This window comes from Papaver somniferum, chromosome 4 (genome assembly GCF_003573695.1).
Source record: "Papaver somniferum cultivar HN1 chromosome 4, ASM357369v1, whole genome shotgun sequence".
In the NCBI taxonomy this organism is placed as follows: domain Eukaryota; kingdom Viridiplantae; phylum Streptophyta; class Magnoliopsida; order Ranunculales; family Papaveraceae; genus Papaver; species Papaver somniferum.
In genome coordinates, this window is record NC_039361.1 from 96526064 (window position 1) to 96533203 (window position 7140).

Consider the following 7140-nt stretch of genomic DNA (forward strand, 5'->3'; position numbering starts at 1 on the left):
CTAGCTGCTCTAGACTTGTAGAAATCCCACCTTTTGCAACTCGAGAGCGAGAGCCAAATTAAGTCGCTTTAAGGGTTAGAGCGATTCAATATGGGCTTTTCCAACCAAAAATGATTGGTCGCTTAATCCAACTTTTCTTGTAGTATCTATAGACATATTCTATTGGCATGACTAAGAAGAGAAATATCAACAGTAAGAAGATGGTCAGACCGGGAGACCATCTTCTGAACCAAGGAGATAAATATACCTTCTCGTCATTAAATTGATACTGATAAACACGTCCAACTGAGCCCTCTCCGGTACTGATATTCAGCTGAAGCGTTTACTGTGGAACTAATTGAGCAGCATTCAGTTTATGTACATATAACAGGTTTGTTTGAAAATTCATCTTCATCAAATGATTATGGTCACTTTAATGGTTGTCAAATCATCCATCAATCCCTACAAAAGAGATGAATTTCTGTTATACTTCTTGTTGAGGATGAAGGCTATGCAACATCAAGAATACATGGCACAGTTTTGATAACTATGCCTATGTAAAGAGTGGTTAGGATTTGTCCTCCCAATAGATAATTCTAGGGCCGTGGTTCTTCCTTCACGTTCACAGTTTTACGTTCCACCCTTTTGTATTCTACTAGAGCGTTAAGAGTAATGAAAATTGGGAACGAGAGAATAGATGGTTCATTATAAGTTTCACTCCTCTTCTCCAGAATCTCAACTTTACCACCATCTTCTTCGATGTAGAGAAGATGACGGGTGAAGTTGAAATCATCGTTTCTAATCTAATTCAACTTAAAAATGAAAACGGACATCAAGATTTGACAGAAGCTCTTTTGTGAAACCTTAGGAGACTTGGCAAAGAGATTAAGCATTTTTGTAACCCTAAAATTCTCCATCGGTAAAGAAGAACAAGAAGGGAGACCTATTGCTCCTCCATCAGCCACTAGAGGTTGTTGGAGGTGATGTTACTGCTCCGCCCCATACACCTGCAAAGAGGGATTTCAACTTGGCGAAACATCCAGATATTGATAGGCTTATCTTAAATATAGCAGTGATTAAGCTTATGCAAAGCTTTAAATCAAGCCAATAAGTTCGTGGAACATTTTCTTGGACACATTCCTATTGGATTTTGGAATGATGATGGTATTGAGTATATGAGAATTTATTTAAATGATTTTTTTGCCTCTAAGCTCTAATTCAATTTTGGTTCACTCATGTTATTTGTTATTTGATTTTATCAGGTTATGCGAGGGTGGTAAGCCTACTGGATCGAATTCAGTCCAAGGTAATATCCAAATTCCCTTAATTTATTGTACTCTAATTCACATATGCATCCCTTGAAGTAGTATTCTTACTCAATTTTCCTTAATGTTCCAATAATTTTTCCTACATATTACTATTCCGATACATATTTTTATATATATGTTGACAAGATGATGTTTTGGTTCTTAGTTTCATTTATACAGATTAATTACAGAGGAATAATAAGGAATTATGCCAATTAGTAAGTAAATGCTTTCTTGAATTCTTGCAACATTCGTTTCAGTTGTTGGAGAAACCGCGAAATGAGAACTAGATTGGAGTTTGGGGAAAATTTTGGATGTTGGTAATAGTATGTATCGAGAATTGCTGATAAAGCTTCCAGAGAAGAAACCACAGTGCATCGAAAATCTAGGTAAGTTACCTGACTAAGAATTTTTATATAGATTGCTGGGGAAAATGAGTTCAAAGTGTATAAAAGATAACGAGAATGTATGACAGACTCGCATATTGCCTTGGTTTAACTTACTGTTGCGTGATGTCGGGTGACTGTATATGTTGTCATGAAGTTGCATACTGAATCATTCTTTTTGTGTTTCTTTTACGATGTTTTTCTGTTAAGCATAAAAAGAAAAGTTCCCTTACAGTACCTTAGAAGTCACTTACTGCCTTATGCAGTTGCCATTTTTTTTATCACCCCTCTTCTTATTTAGTAGTTAGATTCCCCAAACTGATATTATTACTCATTTATATACAAGCCAAGTCATCTACCCTCCTAGGACATGCTTTTCCCTTTACCCACAACAGGAAGGTTTTCATTTTGTGGATGTAGTCACTCTGATTAAGTTGTTGTTATACATTTTGAAACAAATACTTTTTGATTTACTAACTTGAAGGCAAAAACTTGACGCAAGCCTCAAAGTACATTATCTCACTGAAAATGTGCATATTACTGCTTTGGTAATGATACATGTCATTGTTTTTTTCAGTTTTTTTTTCTTATACACTTGAGGTAACCTGTGTATGAGTTTTGTAGGTAATCATCATTCTTAAATCTTATTCTTACATGATACTTCTTGATGTGAACTTCATAAGTGATTTAGTGAGAGACTGGATTACAAAAGAAGGCCAGTAGCATCTGAAACTTCTCAAGAGAAGGTAAATGCAGAAATTAAGTACATTGATAAGATTATTTCTTCCTGATTGCAGAACTTAAGTATATATTTCGTTGGTTTTTTTTTGGTAGAAGTGTAGGCATAACATCTTAAATTCTCTTACAGATTTGTATAGCTGTGTAGAGTGTGCATTTTTAGCATTTTCATAGATCTCTTGGATTCTATAAGTTTGTCTTTTAAGCTTCATAAAGAACCATTTGTGTCCAAGATTTCAAGTTAAACAACGCATCCAACAGTCTCTTTATCCTGCTATTTCTTGATTAAGGATTTTCTATTTATGATTATTAGTTGTTTTTTATAAACCCAATGTCAGTTTCCTTGCAAACACATTTGCTTCCCTAGCTTGCTTTGGCTTTCTAACTCGGTGCTCTTTGCTGGAGCTGTGCACTTTGGGTTTGCTGGCCAATACACTTTCCTCTCAGCCTCTCATATCAAGTCTGTGTTTGAACTGTATATGGCATGTCTAAATTGTATCATATATTATGTTCTCATTCAGTTTGTCACTCTGAAAGTCCCAACTGATTGTTATCTCTTTTTTGTGCAGCTACTTACGATGGGGCCGCATATATATGTGCCACAGCTGAGCTTACACCTCTTCCAGCAAATACCGTTCCATTGTTACTCGCTGTAAGTTTGTTTCGAACGCTTTTGAGGACATCAAATCCTGTCATACCAAAACCTATCTCACATGTTAGTCATGTGAATCTTTTATTTTCTTCGTTTGGCTATTGATAACGTATTCACCTTTTTTAATATATAAATCATGCTTAGGATCGCAGAGGTTATGGGGGTTTCAACCAACCTGCTAACAACGTGCAACCACTCAAGGAAGGTTCTGGCAATCTGTTTTTGATGCGCGAACTGACCCCTGAGAACCTGAGGTACCACCACCTTCAAAATATGTCTTACATGTTGGCATTAATTTCATTTGTTTAGGTTCCTTTGATTGTCCTCTTAATTCCCCCTTGAACCTTTATACGTCATACTTAGGGGAGACTCGACCAGAGAGTTCGCCAGAAATATGGATGACCATGGAATCAATGTTGCACCTATGGTTGTTGTTACGGGCGGGTGCATATGAGAAATATTATCGGAGTACACACTATAATGCTAATATCCCTTTACAAGTTAAGTAGACTTTTCCTTAATCCAATCTTTGTTAATTATTCACCTCTGTGTCTGCCCATGCAAGTAGTCGCTGGCCTCAACAAGTGCTGCCAAAATCTACTTCAACATGGACATTTTAGAAGTGACGGATATTCGAGAAAAGTACAAAACTTATCCAAATATTGATTCGGTTGTCTTCTACTTGGTTATAGACACGGAGGAAAACTGATCAATGCCATTTATAGTACTATACTTGTCACAGGTCCTGCCAACTAATCATACCGTCAAATCACACTACCGTAGGGAAAGCTTATTCCCTACCGAACTTTCTGCGTTGGAACGGGATGGGATGAACGTTTAGACGCCTACATGTTTGATTAATTTTTTATTTTTTTATTTTTTTGGTTCTAAATTTCTAATGTAATGGGCATACGAAACAAAGGACAAACTTTTCTTCTTTCTATTTTTTTATGCAAGAAATTTTCAGCTATATATTATTCATCTTTATACTTCCAGAACCTTAATTAAAGCTTAAGAAAAAACCGGATGATAAATACACACAAGGGATCACAAAATTTCAAAAAAGAGTACTAAGAAACGTGACAACAAAAAATTAACACCAGAAAAATATAATCACCAGTAAGATAATTTATGCCCGTGCCGTTACGGCACGGGTTAAGCCCTAGTCCTCCAATAAAATAAGGGTATACATAAAAAGGTAACATCAAGATTTCGATTGCTTTATCTAGATTGTTCCTGAGACAATGGGCCAAGCAGGTTGTCTATCTACTATCACGTTCAATCTTAGCATTCAGCACCAAATCAACGAATCAAAAGAGATGTACATAAAAGGTGAGGGTCGGTCTCGATACCTGAGAAGGAGTGCAACTACATTACGGAATACTCGAAATCTAGTAGTTAATTTAAGTTCATTCTCATTGTCACCACTGGGAACAAAAAAGTGCAGGTCTTGAATAAACTTATAAATGCCGATGTGGTCATCAAACTTTGTTATCTCCCCAGATATGGTTAACATTTATATAGCAGATGCTAAATATTTAGCTTTGAAGTGACATCACAGTTAACATGGGAAAACTGGACATGAAGAAAACTTAACCAACAAAATTATTATTAACATTCAATGCAAATTCTAACATGGGAAGATTAGTGAAAATTACCTATGTTTGATACAAATGATCAATTTGTTCTTGGACACAAGATAAACTGGAGGCGAAAATGATGGAACATTGATTACTGTTAAAGGGAAGAATACGAGAAGCATTGAGATAAAACTCTGTCATCCAAATATAATAAAATGACACCTGTTTCAACGCTTTTCCATCGCAGTCCAAATACTGGGACATGCATATTTTTATAAATGGTGGATATATGCACAACAGTAAGACAGAAACACCACTCATATTTTAAATTATATACAGATGGAAATTCTCTTAAGGTACGTAGACATACAATACTTCACATTCCCATCCTAAGCTTCTCTTTCTGTTGGATCACTCATAACCTGATAAGCTCCTTGAGGTACCTTTTGCAAAACTTACACACCTAATAATTAATTAATCAACCGTTTCTTTCTAGACAATGTAAATCTACTTTCTAGACATTAATGTAGCAGCAAGTTTATTTTCCCTTTTTGATTAATGGTTTTCTTTACTGCCCTCTACTAATGACCTGATTCTTTCTTTACTACCCCTGAGAATTTACCCTAGATTAGAATAAAAGAGAGAATAAGGTTAAGGGGTTTCTTCACCGACTTATTTTCTCTTTTATAGCTTACTTTCTCTCGCTGCCAATCCAATGGCAGTAACCTCCCCTTCCGTATGTTTTGAGCGGTTAGTATGCTCTTGAATTCGAATTCGAGGGTTTCGATTAAGAAGTTCCATTGGAATTATCATCTAGGTTCGTATGAGGTTCAGAGGAGAGAATCCAGAGTGGTAGAGGAAATTCAACCTGGAAATTTTAATAAGGAAATCTGGTTTAGGATTAAGATTTTAGTTTGGGACTGTGAAGTAATGCAACTGATTCTATAACATTACAACTAAAATATGCGAAAAACATCAATGTAAAACGATGAAAATCAAGAGAAACAAAGAAAACTCCAGCGATAAAATGATAGGATTTCAATATATTTATGTTTACCTTTTTCTGGTAATCCTCTTCATCTCCTTTCTTATTCGACTTCGTCTCTTAAATCACCCCCTAAATATTCAACAACAAAGAACAAAAGTAATATGAACAATAGGTATTTACCTGTGTTGTCAAGCAAAACAATAACCTTCTACAGTCGTAGAGAATTTTCACCATTGAGTGATGCCAAAAGATAAGTAGTATTATTACCTTAACGTATCATAAACAATAACCCCATCGCCATTTCGTTAAATTTACTCCATAGGCTTGCATCCAACAATGTTTTACTAATTGGCCAACTCTGCCTGCATGTTAAAGAATTGAGTAGTATGTTACAGAATTGTCAATAAGATTATGCATAATGTCGATATTGAGTACTATGTTACAAAATTGAATTGCAGAGAAGATTTCCTTTGTCTATTAGACATCAATAACCATCAAAAACTTTCGAAGATGCATAATAATAATGGTATCTTCACTACGACAAACCTATAAACACATGATTTTTGAATGTATAAGTAATTCTGAAATTAAAATTCAAGTGAAATTGATAGGGACAAAAATAGAGAAATATTTGAACCTGAAATATTTTTCCTCAATTGATTTCTTCATCTGGTTGCAAATCGAGCTCAACCCAACTCTTATCATCATCCAAGAACTCTCAAACCCCCATCTTCAATTAACCCATTCTCATTCTTACCGATTCAGACACAGCCTCAGCTGCTCTTCCCAAAACCAAACCCTAGATTCTGAAAATTTTCAATTATTTTGACTTAATCATCAATCTCAGTTCTCAATAACCCTTATCTCGACAAACCCATATCCATTTCCGCTCTGATTCCCTCTTCAGTTTCATCTGAAATTTCGATGAAGAAGTAAACAGATTTCTCAACACTATTACGATCAGATACATCAGATTCTGGATTCGACAATCCCCATTAGAACCAGCTATGGATTAATCCTTCTCGAAACAACTACTTCTTTACAGAGTTTGAGATCGACGCAAGGTTAAAGAGAAAAGAGGATAAAAAGATTAGGGCTAGGTTTCTCAATAAGGATTAAAAGAACAAAGCCTAGAATTAATCTATCTTCTCATATCTATTCTTCAGAAAGACGAACATATACACCTTCGGCAGGATTTGTTGTTTCGTGAATTTGGGGATTTGAAAAAAAACACAACCTATCATTCGTAGTCGTCGAAGTCAAACCCAATCAGGACGATAAGGACCGCCAAATTACCCTTTTCGGTAAATCCTGTCCACTCATTGACTCTTTGATCAAGGAGACAAGGACCACTTTTTTTTATTACATTGATTCATCTTTCACAATTTCAGATGTGGAAATTTCTGAGAAACCCAAGTTCGGTTCCTCTCTCTTCCACAAACCCATTATTAAGATGTAGGAATTACCAATAGGTACCATTATAGTGTTCTTAGTTAGTGGCAGGTCCACC

The 7140-nt window shown here is 35.6% G+C and overlaps 2 long non-coding RNA genes across 5 annotated transcripts; one reads left to right on the forward strand and one right to left on the reverse strand.

The window, feature by feature from the left end:
* Nucleotides 1-243: 243 nt before the first annotated feature.
* On the forward strand, nt 244-3559 carry LOC113276160. Of its 3 annotated transcripts, XR_003324100.1 has the most exons (7): nt 723-1143; nt 1242-1285; nt 1547-1675; nt 2356-2418; nt 2980-3062; nt 3207-3316; nt 3426-3559. It is a non-coding gene; the product is annotated as an uncharacterized LOC113276160 (long non-coding RNA). The 3 variants fall into 3 exon arrangements; XR_003324099.1 differs by lacking the exon at nt 723-1143 and adding an exon at nt 244-370 and having other exon boundaries at nt 3207-3559; XR_003324098.1 differs by having other exon boundaries at nt 3207-3559.
* Nucleotides 3560-3698: 139 nt separating this feature from the next.
* On the reverse strand, nt 3699-6831 carry LOC113276159. Of its 2 annotated transcripts, XR_003324097.1 has the most exons (5): nt 6268-6831; nt 5898-5992; nt 5700-5759; nt 4721-5510; nt 3699-4414 (listed from the first exon to the last, which is right to left on the reverse strand). It is a non-coding gene; the product is annotated as an uncharacterized LOC113276159 (long non-coding RNA). The 2 variants fall into 2 exon arrangements; XR_003324096.1 differs by lacking the exon at nt 3699-4414 and having other exon boundaries at nt 4538-5510.
* Nucleotides 6832-7140: the final 309 nt, after the last annotated feature.